Genomic DNA, 14,971 nt, shown 5'->3' on the forward strand with positions numbered 1-14,971 from the left:
CTGTGCCAAACCCCAAGCCCCTTGTGGTCCCCGTCCTCAGGGAGCTCCCACACCAAGGCCTGTGGTCCTGAACAACAATCAGGTTATAGAGGGAGCATCTGCAGCAAGTGGCCCACACATTCCTTCAACTTCTCCAGTGACGATCAGCACCCATTGTGACGCGGAGATCAGCAATTGCAAAGGACACACGCTCGTGGAAGGGCTTCTTCCCTTTGTAAATGAATTTGTGGGAATGGCCTCCCCCGAGTAGGGACAGGACTCCTGTCACGGGGCCCCACTGAGGCCTGGGCTGAATGTGCCACTGTCCCCAGCCTATCACCCTCTCATGCCTGACCGCAGCCTGGCAGTCTGCGGCACCATATGGCCAAGGTTGGGGTCAGACAGATAAAAACGTCTCCTTGCGCTGAAGAATGGTTAACAAACGTGTGAATGTAAATTCTAACACATTGTAAAACTGTGGCAAACCGGGCTGAAAAGGGACTTTAGTTATGGCAGGAAATCTGTTTTTCAGCTCCACCCCGGCCCTTCCACTTCATTACAGGTATTGTGGAGAGAAAATGGGGTTTTTGTGTCCTCTCTTGGCAATCTGCACCCTGCTCTTCTGCCAGATTTCTAATGACTTTTCAATGATGATTTAAGAGGTTTAGTGCCTGCAAGTTGTAAAGGATTGCAGCTCGGCTCTGCCCTCCCGCCCGGCCCTCCGCAGGGACGTGCACACACACCGTCTCCCATCGCCTGCTGAACCGGCATCAGCAACTTTTGTCCAAGTCTCGCTTCGCAGCTCGCTCTCCACGTCACACTGCCCTCTGAGGTCACTAGATCAATCGAGCGGCAAGGGAGAGCCCTCCGGAGCTCAATGGTTTACCCTAGAATTGAATCTATGGCAATTTGTAAACGTTGTTGGTGGCATGGCCACCCCCAACACCAAAAAGGAAATCTCTCAGAACCCTAGGGAAAAATTTGAATCAAAAACCAACTTTCTCTCTTCAAGCTAGCAGCTGTCAATCAACACACACACACACACACACACACACACACACACACACACACGCACGCACACACACAATGCAGCAGCCCCTGTTGAAATGCCCCAAATGCCTCAGTCCTCTCCTTTGATACCCAGAGCGTGAAACCCTAGAGGGGAGAGAGTTCTAGGAGAGGTACAGGCTTGGGCAGTGCATGAATAGCTCACTCTGAAGCTTACTCAGAAATCCCTTCCTTATGGACAACAGCATGGAGGTTCCTCAAATAATAAAAATAGAATTATCATACAATCCAGCAATTCCACGTCTGGGTATATATATATCCATAGGAAATGAAATCAGTATGCAGAAGAGATATCTGCACTCCCAAGCTCATTGCAGCACCATTCACAACAGCCAAGATATGGAAACAACCTAAGTGTCCATCAATAGATGAATGGACAAAGAAATTATGGTACATATATGCAGAGAAATATTCTTCAGCCATAAGAAAAAAGAAGAAAATCCTGCCATTTGCAATAACATGGATGAACAAAGGAGACATTAAATTAAGTGAAATAAGCCAGGCATAGAAAGACAATAACTGCACAAACTCACTTACATGTAAAATCTAAACAAAGTCAAATTCATAGAAATGAAGAACAGAGCAGTGACTGCCAGGGGCTGGGGATGTGAGGATGAGAAATAAGGAGATATTGGGCAAAGGGTACAAACTTCAGTTATAAGATGAACACATTCTGGGAATCTAATGTACCGCATGGGTGATGACAAATGTGTTAATGAATTTGATGGTGGAGATCATTATACTGTGTACACATACATCAAGTCATCACATTGCACACCTTGAGTATATGGTCAATTTAATATTTTAAAATGAAAAAAAGAAAAGAAACCTCTTCCTCAACCAGGCATCCATGACCCTCTTCTTCTATCTCTCATCCTTCATCCTATACCACTTGGCTAGGATGCAGTGGCAGCAGAGCCACCTCTGGCCACTGTGGGACTCTCATGCATTAGAAAGAGCACAGTTAGAAACCATGTGACTCCCCAGCCACCCCCCAGCCCCTCAGTCGCACCCACACCAGAGTGCTGCTTGGCTTGGCAAACAGCACAGACTGGATCTGTCTCCATTCGCCCCTTGGTCGGCACCTTTGTTTGGTGGGCCAACCACGGGACTCCGTGATCGCATGTGTCCTTGCCCTTCCCCACCACTCTGCTCTCTCTTCTCAGTAAGACCATCCTCCTCACGCCACACCGTCCCGCTTGTCTCCCAAGACCTTGTCCCCCACCCCCGTCTGACTGTAACACCCAGACAAGCCCTGGGTTCTGACTGCTCCTGTACATAAGAGGCCAAAACGGCAGCCACAGCGCATCGCTAATGCTTTTCTCTTCAGTGGCCTCTGAGGCTCACCCGGAGTCACCCAGCCCCAACAGGAAGCTCACATGTTACACATGGAAGTTACATTCTATCGGGAGTAGTATATTACATTCTACGGAGGAATGTCTGGAAAAAGACAATTCCACGTTTGGTTTTTCACCTGACAATAGGAATGATAAAAGATTACCGTCTTTTTTCCCCTTTCTCTTCTGGAGGTGACACTTTGCACCTCTCATTTTTTTCCTCTGAGCACACACATCCTGACACCCCTCGGGGACTGCTCTCTGTGTCCCCAGGGCCTGCTACGTAACAGTGTATTTGCTGAGAAATTAAGAATAATAGACCAGGGAGAGGTCATCTGTGAGGATTTACCACTTGCCCGCGTTTACAGCATTTTTCTGGGCATGTCTGGTTTTTGTTGTGCGTCATTCTTTTTCCACTCCTAACTCGGTGTATTGTTACTTAACTACTTCGGTATGGCGCTCACCGGCCACGAAACCTCGCCCGCAGCCGGCACTCACAGTCCGCACGGTAGCTCGTGCTGTGCATTGACCATGAATTCGTTTTGCTCTTGTGTGATGAGGGAAGCTTTAAGGCACTGAAAGCTTGTTTCACTTTACAGGCAGCTTTCCTCGTAATGTAAATCAGAATAGGGAACATATCCATATATGTTTTCATTACGTTATTTTTAAATGTTCACAATTTTATTTTGATAAATGAAAAATTAGAAAAGTCATATCACGGCTGTCGGCTGAAGTCACCATGCGCGTTCATCTGTGGCTATTGACTATAGTCGACGCCGGTACCGAAGTGCTTAAGATGCTGCTGTCCATATTCAGTGTCATCTCCTGACGAGTGAAAAAGTGAACACGGTGACCTCTAAGGTCATATACCATTCTAGAACTTTCCCACTCAATGATTCAAAAGAGCTCTCAAATATCACGTAAATAACATATGTTGCTGTAAATGTGAGATTTGAAGAGGAATATACTTGCCAGCATCAAAAATAAAATGGGCACAGTCTCGTTCCACTGGGTTGGGCAGAATGTGACACTGAGCAGGTTTGATGCCATCGAGATTGAGACGCCCCTTCCCCAACCCTCTGCCTCCCGCCACCCAGAGAGCCCTGGGTTCTAGGCAAACTCTGGTAATTACTGAAAAACATTATGCTTTCTTCTATTTCCTACACAGAAAAGAAACGAGGTGGGTAATAGAAATTGATTGGAGTTGGTTTCTTTTTCTGGGATATTTCAAGTTCTCTTATTAAATTATCTAGAAATGAAAAAAAAAAGTGGAGGGGGAATGAATCCTAAGAACATCCTGTCAAAATAGCAAAGTTGAATCTTTCACCCCAGAACCTTTAAGTTCTTTGAAGATCTACATCAGAGATGTGGCATTTAGTGTAGGAATTTCTGAAGCTCCCAGCAAATCTTGCGAATCTCCCACACAATCAGGATAAATTGGCCAAGAAAAAATTAACAATCCAAGGTTGCAGGTGACAAGATACACAATTAAAGATGTGTGTGTTACTCGTAGGGGTTAGAGAGAAAGAGAAGAGCAATAGCACACAAAGCTGCATTTAAGGTGCAAATTATTTATAAGAAAGCTTGGGAAATGTCTCTTTCCCATCACATTAATGATATTTGAATAGAAATGGAAACTTTTCAGCTCTTTAACAAGCAGCTTGGGACCTTCCTGCACCCCTCCGGGTCCTCCCTGCTCACCTCCTCAACCCCTGGCAATGACTGATGGCCCAGGACTGGGCGCTGTGACAGTTTCTTTCTTTGTTTTCTTAAGTTCTTTTTCCTCCTTTCTTCTGCACAAGGGGAAAAAAAATAGGCAAAGGGCAGTAGAGGGGGTGGCTGTCCTTTCAAATGCAAGCCTCGGAAAGAAAGCTTTCTCAGCAGGGAATGGGGAATTGAAGTGTCAGTCAAGAGCACTTTGGAAATGTTTGTCTTGGACTCTCAGGGGGGGCTCGGCAGCTCCCAGCACCTCATTCCCCTCGCGTGCCTTGGCCAAGTCCCAAGGCCTGAGCCTGCTTCCCTCCCCCGTCTCACCTCCCACCCGCCTCCCCTCTGCCTTCCAGCCCAGTACTGCAACGGGAGGAGAAAGAAGCAGGGCTGAGGGAGGAAGGAAGGGGAGGGTCAGGCTGGCTGGGCCGGGCAGGGTACACTCGGAGGTCTTGGACGGAAGCTTTCCCAGAGCGCTCTCGCCAGACTTCCACCTCGCCTGGAGGATGCACTAATATTATTGCTGCCTGTAATTAAAATACAGTCCTGATATAAAGAGAATATTTCATTTAAAAGTTTGATAGAGATGCATTAAAGATTCGTATACATGAATGAATTCATAATGGCCAAGTGACATATTTATGCCATGTACTTAGTTATGCCTTAGCTAACTCCATGATTCTAATTTATTTGCTGGTAAAACACCATCCCCGCTGATGTGCTCTGCTGAGTCTACTTCTGTCAAATACCTTTTCAATAAACAAACAGCGTGACATATAAATAACAAAGCCCATTGTGGAGAATAGCAATGCATTTCACCTTCCTGGTGACAAACCCTGAGCTGCTGGTTCTTGCCTCCCAAGTTGCTCTGTGGTAGCATCCTCTAGAGTGACAGGAGGCCTCTCCCTCCCCCCTTCCAATCACTTGGCAACCTAACCTAACATTTAGGGCTTCTTTCAGATTCCAGGACTCCAAGTCCATGCTCACCAATACCACTACTGAACTGACGTCGCCGCCCTCATTCCTCTGACCCCACGCACCATTAGCAGGAGCTTGTAGTCTCTGCTGCCACTCACTGAGCACTGACGGTGGCTCAGGGAGGGGCTTAGGTTACACCATTTTTACGCTTTGGGATAATCCTGCAAATATCAGTGACTACTTTGTTGATGAGGAAATTGGCCATTGGAAAACTAAGCACTTTGCCCAAAGTTATTCAGCAAAATAGTGACCGAGGGAGAACTTGGAACCCATGTCTGTCCACTTCCAATGCCCATGTACTTTAGAATTATGTTGCTTCCATCAGTAGAGCTCAATGACAATAGCAATAATCATATATGGAGACCCTCCCCAGCTTTGGACAACTTTTAAGTGCTTTGTGTGTGGTCCTTTAATTAAACTAGTCGTTTAATTAATGAGGCAAGGAATAGCATCTCCGTTTTCCAGAGGAGAAAACTGGCAGAGAAATTAAGTAATTTCCTTGCCCAGAGTCACATGACTGGTTGATGGTGATGTCAGGATTTGAACCCATGTATTCTCAGCTCCAGAGCCCAGACTCTGGATCAATGTTCTGCTGAAGACTACTAATCAGACCATGAGGAGGCCTTCCCACAGAATCTGTGGCTTTTTCCAGAATTGGGATGGAGGGGATGGACAGAGCAGAGAGGTGCCCCCACACATGTGGGAAAGCATGTCCCAGACATGGGGGAGGAATGGTCCCGGGCCTGCTTGGCATTTCTTCTCTCCACCTGCCAGTCCTTCTCCACCTGACCTCTTATTTCTTACCTTTTCTTTTCCTACTACCCAAAGTTGGACCAGGTTCAGGGCGCAGTCCTTTATAAAACTGTCCTTTGTTAGATACCAGCTGCAAGTTCTGGGGCCTCAGAGTTACTCCCACTTCTGACTAGCTGGCTGCAAACTTAGGGGTTCCCACTGCTTGCTCAGGTTGAATAATTTGCTAGAATGACTCACCAGAACTTAGGAAAGCACTTCACTTATGAGTGCAGTATTATTACAGCAGAAAGATACAAATCAGAAACAGCCAAAGGGAGAGACGTATAATACAAGGTCTAGGAGGGTCCCAAAGACGTCTTCCATTGTCTTCCCAGGACATCGGTGTGTGGCACTGTGTGTCCACAAGAATACTGCCAACTAGGGAAGCCCACTCAAGCTTTGGTGTCCAGAGTTTTCATTGGGGTTTCATTATATAGGCATAATTAATTGAATTATAGTCATGTGATTGAACTCAATTTCCATCCCCTCCTCTTCTCAGAGTTTGGGCTGATATCACTGACTCAAACCCCCAACCTTCTATTCACATGTTTGGTCTTTCTGGCATGGGCAGCCCACATCCTGATTCATCCCATTAACATAAACTACCTAGTGGCCCCCACGGAGTCACTTCATCACCATAAGCTATCAGGTGTGGTCCAAGGGGCCCACCATGAGTAGCAGACACTCCTATCACTTGGGAAATTCCGAGAGTTTAGAGACTGCCTCCCAGTAACTAAGGACAGACATCAGCCACATTCTTTACTGCAGAATTGAGGCCAACAGACACCTCTCTACAAATCATGTAGTCACATGCTAACAGAGCCAAATTGAGAAGCCAGTGCTGATTCAACTTGGTGTCTACTAAAGGGTCAATCCAATTTTTTAGGCAACCTTACCTAAATTAGAGGATGGTCAACCGTATAGCAATCCATTCAGTTCCTCAGATACTAACGATCAGACAACTAGGCTAATGATTCTAATATGCTTTGATCAAGGTATTTATAGTGTCTACGCTTTGCTAAGGTGTGAATTCCTGAGAGACCCTGACAGAGTCTAACCATTAACCTTTGCCAGTGGAACCTTCCCAACTTCTCTGCGGAGGAAATGAGAGAGCGAAGGAACCAGAAGGAAGCTCTGAGGTCAAGGAGTCCGACACCCGCATTTTACAATTGGAGAAACCAAAGCCATACTATGGCTTAGGGAATCTAGCCAGAAAACAAACCATGTGACCTGGGCAATTCCTCCCCCATTTAAGATTTATTCCTCCAGAATCTCCTCTCCAGCTCCCATCTTTTAAAAAGCCAATATTCCTTAGAGAGTGAGCATAGTGAGAAAGTTTTGCCACCTCTTTGAGCCTCAGTTTCCTAATCTATAAAATGAAGGTATTGAGTGAGGGCGCAATACATTCAGAAGTACCTGCCTCAAAGCAGGCAGGTGACATAAGTGACTTAAGCAGGCAGTTGTGAAATCATAAGGAACCACGCATCGGGTTGGGGAGAAATAGGAAACATATACCCCCAATGAAAGGCCTTCACATTTCGAATGTAAGAAATAAATCAAAATCCTTGGCACAGAGTTTGTGATCTCTGCCCAGATGGGCACCCAGGTCCCTCCCAGATCTGTGATTCTATTACTCTGTTTCTCTTTGCACGTTGTTTGTCAGATTGATTTCCTCTAGCAGTCAGTTATGCTGAGGAACTCAAGGAGGCGGGGGGACTTGCTAGGAAAAACAAACAGGATACACAGTTTAGGCTAGGCAGCTACTAGGACATGAGTTGCCCCACAAGAGAAGGGAGGGCTGAGAGAGGAGTGGAAGACACTGCCTGTAAATTTCAGTTTTGTCCTGGGTCATCCCTAATTGAATAACAAACGCAAAATAAGCCTATTGCCGGGGGCTTTATGTTCACAATGAGAACGGCAGTCCCATTGTGCAGTGTACAACCTGTATAACAGTACTCGGCAGCCCTGAGTGGCCTGGTCCTTAAAAAAAAAAGTTCTAGAGACTTCAAGATCCCAGAAGAAATGCCCAGCTGCTCCCAGACCTAATGCAATCATTAGCCCAGTTCTCCTGCTTCCTCAACCACTAAGTTTTCTGTCTGCTAAACCTCTCGGCCCCAAAGGCATTTAGACATGTGGACTATTTTAGCAAGAAAAGATTCAAGAGAAAAGGAGGGCTCACTGCCCTCCCCACACATACACACCACCCTGAGCAAGCTTAGCATTGAGGATGAGCGATTATATTCCTCCTGAAGGCTTCTTTTTCCTTCTTCCTGAGGAGTCTGGCTCTGGGTGTATTGGGGGCTGCGGGGAGGCATAAGGCAGGCCTGCCCCCTCCCTGAACCATCCTCGGGCCTGATTTGCATAAGTTCCAGTCTCTTGGCCCAGCTTCTGTCCCTTCTCCAAGATCTGCCACCATGCCCGGAACACTGTGTCCTCAGCAGCCTGATCCCTGGTCCAAAAGCACTGATCGCTTCTCCCAGGAGTGGGAGCAACCTTGTAAGGAGTCCCACCTTCCCCCCTCGGAGCACGGCTTCTCCCTCCGCAGCTGCCAACACTCCTAATGTCACTGTGCGCGGGAGGCCCCCAAGACAGATCCAGCAGGAGCAAATTAATAATTGCTGGCAACCAGTTCCTGCAGCAACCGGCTCCTCCCCCTTGGGGACTGTCTGCCCTTCTTCAGAGAGTCCTCCACGACTGCAAACTTACTTCTGTGTGAACAAAGAGCTTGGAAGTATTTATTCCTAAGAGGCCCCTCGTTTTAGAAAAGCCCCGGGCTGGGTGTCAGGACACTGGCACTCTTGGCTGGCTCAGCCACAGCTGGGAGTTTAACCTTGAGCAGGTCAGAATCTCTGTGCATCTTGTTTCCTTATCTGTAAATTTTAGGTCTAGCAATCCAAGTGTATGAACCATGACCCTGCCCGATCTCCGGCCCCTGTCACTGTCACTTAAACTTTTTTTTTTTAATTTCACTAGATTTGGGAGGTACAAATAGAGTTTCATTACATGGATCTATCGTATACAGGTGAAGTCTGGGCTTTTAGTATACCCATCACTCGAATAGTATACATTGTAACTAATAGACCATTTTTCAGCCCGCACCCTCCTCCCATCCTCCCCCATTCTGAGTCTCCAATGTCCATTATATCACTCTGAGTGACCTTGAGTAGCCACAGCTTAGCTCCCATTTGTAAGTGAGAACATGTGGTATTTGTTTTCCCTTCCTGAGTTACTTCACTTAAGATAATGGTTCCACCCAAGTTGCTGCAGAAGACATGACTTCATTCTTTCTTGTGGCTGGGTAGTATTCCATGGCACATGTATACCACATTTTCTTTAATCATCTGTTGATGGGCAGTGGTTTGATTCCGTATCTTTGCAATTGTGAATTGTGCTGCAATAAACGTACAAGTGCAGGTCAGTTTTTGATATAATGATCTCTTTCCCTTGGGTAGATTGGGAATGTAACCTGGTACAACCTCTGTGGAAATCAGTACAGAGATTTCTCAAAGAACTGAAATTTAAACTTGAGCCTTCCTTCTGCACCAAGAATCGGGTGGCCAGGTCATCATTCCTGGGCCCCCTTACTCTGCTGGACAACTTCCTCACTGTCCATCTGATGGGGCCAGGTGGGCCAACCAACAAACAGCCCCATCTCGGGTTTTTTCCTTCCCCTTCTCATTCGTCTCAATCCACAGGGCGTTGGTGTCTACACTCCACCTGCTCACTTCTCTTTGAGGCATGTTTGGGGCTCACGCCAAGCCCCTGCCCCCTCCAGGGCCTTAAGCAAGAAAAAGATTATGGTGCCCACTCATCTTGTTCTATAAATAACCCAAAATAAATTTGCATTTTTGGAAAGTAGACAAAACATATGGCAAAATTCTAATTTTTGTTCACATTCCCAATCGCATTTCAAAAAGTTCATCAAGGCTGCATTTTTCTCCTTGCACCTCCCTGAGCCTTCCCCTAGGGTGGGGTCCCATAACTTCAGCCCCTCAGCACAGCTGCCCAGACCAGGTGTGGACACCTGACCGGGCCGAGCCAATCAGAGTCTTAAGAGAAGAAGGAGCCTGAATCAAGAGAGAGAAAAGCTATAGCCCAACAGAGATAGGTGCTGGAGCCATAAAGCTGGGGTCCAGGTCCTCCCAGAGGTGAGGACAGCCGAGGGTGAGCGTGCAGAGGAGGCCAGTCTGAAGAGGAGAAGAGAGCCCATGTGCAGACTAGAGACCAGGTGGCCACAGAGAGCAAGAGAGCAGCCATCACCGCGGGCAACACCTGCTTCCCGGGCGGGAGACTCAGCCGCAGCTCCAGCCACAGAATGCCATGAGATTCCCATGAATGCTGACACTCACTACCCCTTTCCCGAACCTTGTTACCCAAAGTGTGGTCTGTGGACCAGCAGTCTGGCAACTGTTCAGAAATGCAGAGCCTCAGCCGGGCGCGGTGGCTCACGCCTGTATTCCTAGCACTCTGGGAGGCCGAAGCAGGCGGATTGCTCCAGGTCAGGAGTTAGAAACCAGCCTGAGCAAGAGCAAGACCCCACCTCTACTATAAATAGAAAGAAATTAATTGGCCAACTAATATATATAGAAAAAATTAGCCAGGCTTGGTGGCACATGCCTGTAGTCCCAGCCACTGGGGAGGCTGAGGCAGCAGGATTGCTTGAGCCCAGGAGTTTGAGGTTGCTGTGAGCTAGGCTGATGCCACGGCACTCACTCTAGCCTGGGCAACAAAGCGAGACTCTGTCTCAAAAAAAAAAAAAAAAAAAAAATGCAGAGCCTCTGGCCCTATGTACAGCTACGGTATCCGGATCTGCATTTTAAAGAGATCTCAGGGTGATGTGCACATAAGGGCTGCTTTGGAGGCAGCTTCTCTTGCTGTTAAGACAGAAATATTAATAAGGAGAATACACATCATATAAGTTCATCAGAAAGAATGCGTGAATTAAAACACATGAAGTAGTTACAGTGGTACATGGGACACAACAAACCTTCAGTAAAAACATTAATATTATGATTATTAACACAATCATTATCCATATTTCTAACCTTTTACTGCAAGATCTTCCCTCCTTGCTCTCTTTGCCCAGACACCTTGGCCTTCTTTCCTGTCCTTGACCACACTATGCCCCCACCTGCCACAGGGCCTTAGCACATACTTAGCATGTACCGGTCATACCTTCCACCTCTTTGTCAAGTTACCCCTAACTCAGCTTGCAGATTTTAGCTGGGTGTAACCTCTTTAGAGAAGCCTTCCCTGATCTTCTAGTTTGGGATTAGACTACTAGTCATAACAACATGTTCCGTCTGTTGCATTTACCATTGTTGTAATTATTACTTGCATTTAAGTGATCATTTTATTAACATATGCCTCTTTGACTCAGCTGAAAGCTTTGTGAGCACAGAGCTCATGTCTGCTTTCCTTGCCATTTATACCCAATGCGTAGCACAGCAGCCCTCAAACCTCAAGGAATACTTGCTGAACACATAAATGAACACTCTCTCCATCCAGCTCACTACCCCTGGTAAGTAGCCCCATCTCCAAGTCCCCCTCAGGCCCATGGTAATGAAATTGCCACTTAGATGAGCAAGAAGAACTACTCAGGTGACGTTTTTGTGAGCAACCCTGCTCTGTTCCAAGCAATAGGGAGACAAATGTTCTCTGTTCTGTTCTTCCTGTCTGGGCAACCCATTCCAGAGGCACTAAAATCATCTATCATGCTGTTTATCACAACATATCCAGATGCTCTGAGCAATAAAGTCACTCACAATACACAGGCATCCCATTTCGGGAAGATGCTCCCAATCAAGCCTTCCCAGGGGATGTTTCAGAAGAGGAGAGACCCCCATCTGTCTGAGAAGGGGACCTGCTGTCTGCAGTGCTCCCTTCCAGCCTGGTGGCATATGTCGTGGGACCCGCCTTAGGGGCCTGCAGGTAGCAGACCCTGAAGTGCAGCCTTGTCCAATCAGGCTGACAGCAAGTCCTGCATTTGTCCAGGGTGTTAGAAAATGCCAACCTCAGGCTGATTCTCTAGGAGAGCCTCCTGTTCAAAACAAAGAGGGTTTCCCCCTCCCCCCGCTCCTGCCCACCCACCCGCAGTCAAATAAAATCAAACTTTGCAAAAAGAGGTTTCTGCTGAGAACAAAATCAAGATCCAAAAAGAAAAGATGCTTCAGCCTCCTGAATCAATGAGGCAAGCCTAACAAGATGAAGTTTAATAGGAATTAGTTTAAGGTTTTCCACTTGGGTCCAGAAAGCCAGCCGAAAGCAGTGCAGGGGGCGGGGGGTTAAGCTGAGCCTTGGCAGCAGCCAGTGTGACCGAGATGTAGAGGTTTTCGTTGACTCTCTGCTCAGTAGGAGTCATCACTGTGACACAGCTGCCAAAAAGGGCTCAGCAGCATTAATGGAAAGACAGGACCCAGGAAGATGGAAATGACTGGCCCCAGCACACCCGGGATATTGCTTTCCATTCAGCATGGAGCATAATTCTAACAGACTACAGCCAAGCTGAACTACGAGAATAAGAACAGGCAATTTCCTGGAAGATTCACTCACCAGGTCACAGTGCAAGGGTCACGGCACGAAGGCCACTTGGCCCAGAGAGCTGATGCTGCACAAGAAACAGGCTAACAGCGTTCAGAAATTTTTGACAGATGGGGAAGAAACTGGGCATTCTTGTGCCACCCCATGTCCCACCCCATGCGAGTCCCTTAAGACTAGAGGGGAAAATAGAGAGTGAAGTAGATTCGAGCTCAGTGTAAAGAACATCCATGTTAGTGGTGTTTTTTCTTTGATTTTTCAAATGATACGACTAATACGTGCACACTGTAAAAGGAAACTTGGAGCAACGCAGACACACACAGAATAAAAAGTCACAGTTCCCCATTTAACATGCCCACTTATCCATACTTCACTCTCCCTCCTCTAAGGAGCCACATATACCCTAAGTTTAGGGTATATCCTTTTAAGCCTTTTTGAAATGCATTTATTCACACACACACATACACACCACACAGCTTGGGTTTAAGGATTTTTCTCCCATCAACAAGATCATACTTAACCTATTGGGAAAAGCTTGTTGACCAAGGCTACCAGGAGAGACAATGGGCTGCTTGCTAAGAGAGTGAGGCCACCTCCTCTAAAGATGGACAATTGTTATCCATCTTAACAATAGGTTTGTTGTTCTTAAATAAAGACCTCAAGCATTGGCTAGATCTCTTTTTTTTTTTTTTTGGATTTGCAAATACAGTTTATTTTACAGAAATTCAACATTATAAACAGCAGGCACCTCCCATCCCACCCGCCCCCCTCCTCCCACCCATCCCACCGGGTGAAGACCATGCTATGCAGAGAGTGAGCAGCAATGTGGCCCTACTGCTTTGGAGACTGGAGAGCAATGGAACCCGCCTGCACCACGTCCTGCCTGCCCCGCACACACACGCGCCTGCCCACTGCGCAGGCCATCAGAGTCTGTCTGGGCCCAGCCCGCACTGGCCGGGTTACATGGATCCAGCCCAGTTCTCTAATTCCTTCATGTCGTCGTCCTCCTCCTCCTTCTTCTTGGCGGGTTTTGATGGTAGGGCTATAGAGGGAACATTTGGTAGAGGGACTGTTTCGGGTCCACTGATTTCCAGCAGATTCTTGTCTAGTTCCTCCTGTTCTAGTTCTTCTAATTCTGCCATGAGTTCATCCTCGTCAAACTCTTCTCCAAACCCCACAGGTTTTGAAATTGCTGTTGATATCTCCTCTGCAAGTTCCTGCTGGTCAGCAATGTCCTGCATTAACTCATCAACTTTATCGATGTCCATGTTGTGGTGGGCAGCCTTCATGGCCTTGGCCGCATAGCCCATGTTCTTGAGCACCTCAGTGTTGGTGTTGGCGTTCTCCAGGGCCTCCTGCTGGAACTCGATGGTTGATAACGTGCCATCAATCTGTGCCAGCTGCTTCTCATACCTCTTCGTGCGCTTCAGTGCCTGGAGGGCCGCGCGCTTGTTTTTGGTGCCGTGCTTCTTAGCGGCCGTCAGTTCCTGCTCGATCTTCTTCTCCAGGAACTCCTGCTTCTTGCTTAACATCTCCTCCGTGTCCCGGAGCGGCTGGATGGCCTCCTGGGGGGTTGGGCCGCCCTTGCCGGCCTTACCCCCTCCAGCCCCTAACAGCTTCCCGAACACCGACATGATTGCTGCTCGCCAAGCCGGCCTTCGCCACCCGCTCCGGCTCGGCTTGGCTCCGCTCAGCTCCAGCGCCCGCTCCCAGCCCGGCCGCTCCCCGCAACCGCAGGCCTCTATTTTTTTTTTTTTTTCAGAGCACCAGATATTTATTTATTTATTCTCTCAAAATTTATTTATTTATTCTCTCAAATTCAGCTTAAAGAAGAATCACCTAGGGTGCTTTTTGAAAATTCAGATTCCCAGTCCCAAATCCAGTGAACCTGACATACTAGGTCTCGGGAGCCAGAATCTGCATTTTCCACAAGCACCCGGGTCAGTCTGATATAAATCGTCAATGGACCACACATTAGAAAACACTGGAGCAGATGGTTAGATGACCAGACCTTAGAACTCTTCTGTCCCTGGCCCTCAGCTAGGACCGGATCAAATCGGAAAGCCCTTCTTGCTAGGAGATGTTTGCAGTGAGACCACCACAGTGTCCCCATATCTACCCATTTGACCTCCGGCGTCTGCCTTTCCCACTCCTCGAGCCCAGTGCCAGGCCCGCTTCTCATCTGGGACGCTGAAGGCTTCATCCAGAGGGCTCAGCATGGAGTAAACACGCAGTCTCAGAAAGCACAGTGAGGGTTACACCAAATCTGCCTTGCAGTCTGCCACCCGCACCACCTAAAGCCCCAGGAATCAGTTCTAGGAAAGACAGAGACTCTAGCCTGCCCCAGGCTGCTGGAGAACAGAAGAACAGCCTGGGACGAAGGGAAGGAAAGGCTTTCTGCAGGCCTCCACCACCCCATGTGCTTTGGGGCTCTCCACAAACCCTGGAAGTGAGGATTGGAAATGTTTTAAGGGCTACAATGACTAGTGGCAATATTATCATTCAGTGGGTGGAACTGGGGGTGTTAAACACCCTGTAATATGAGAGCATCACAGCCCAAAATGCCAAAATTG

At 47.6% G+C, this 14,971-nt stretch overlaps 1 pseudogene; it reads right to left on the minus strand.

The window, feature by feature from the left end:
• Positions 1 to 13,297: 13,297 nt before the first annotated feature.
• LOC105871606 (charged multivesicular body protein 4b pseudogene) lies at positions 13,298 to 14,049 on the minus strand (annotated as a pseudogene).
• Between the last annotated feature and the right edge of the window lie 922 nt (positions 14,050 to 14,971).

Source organism: Microcebus murinus, chromosome 13, assembly GCF_040939455.1.
Source record: "Microcebus murinus isolate Inina chromosome 13, M.murinus_Inina_mat1.0, whole genome shotgun sequence".
Taxonomy (NCBI): Eukaryota; Metazoa; Chordata; class Mammalia; order Primates; family Cheirogaleidae; genus Microcebus; species Microcebus murinus.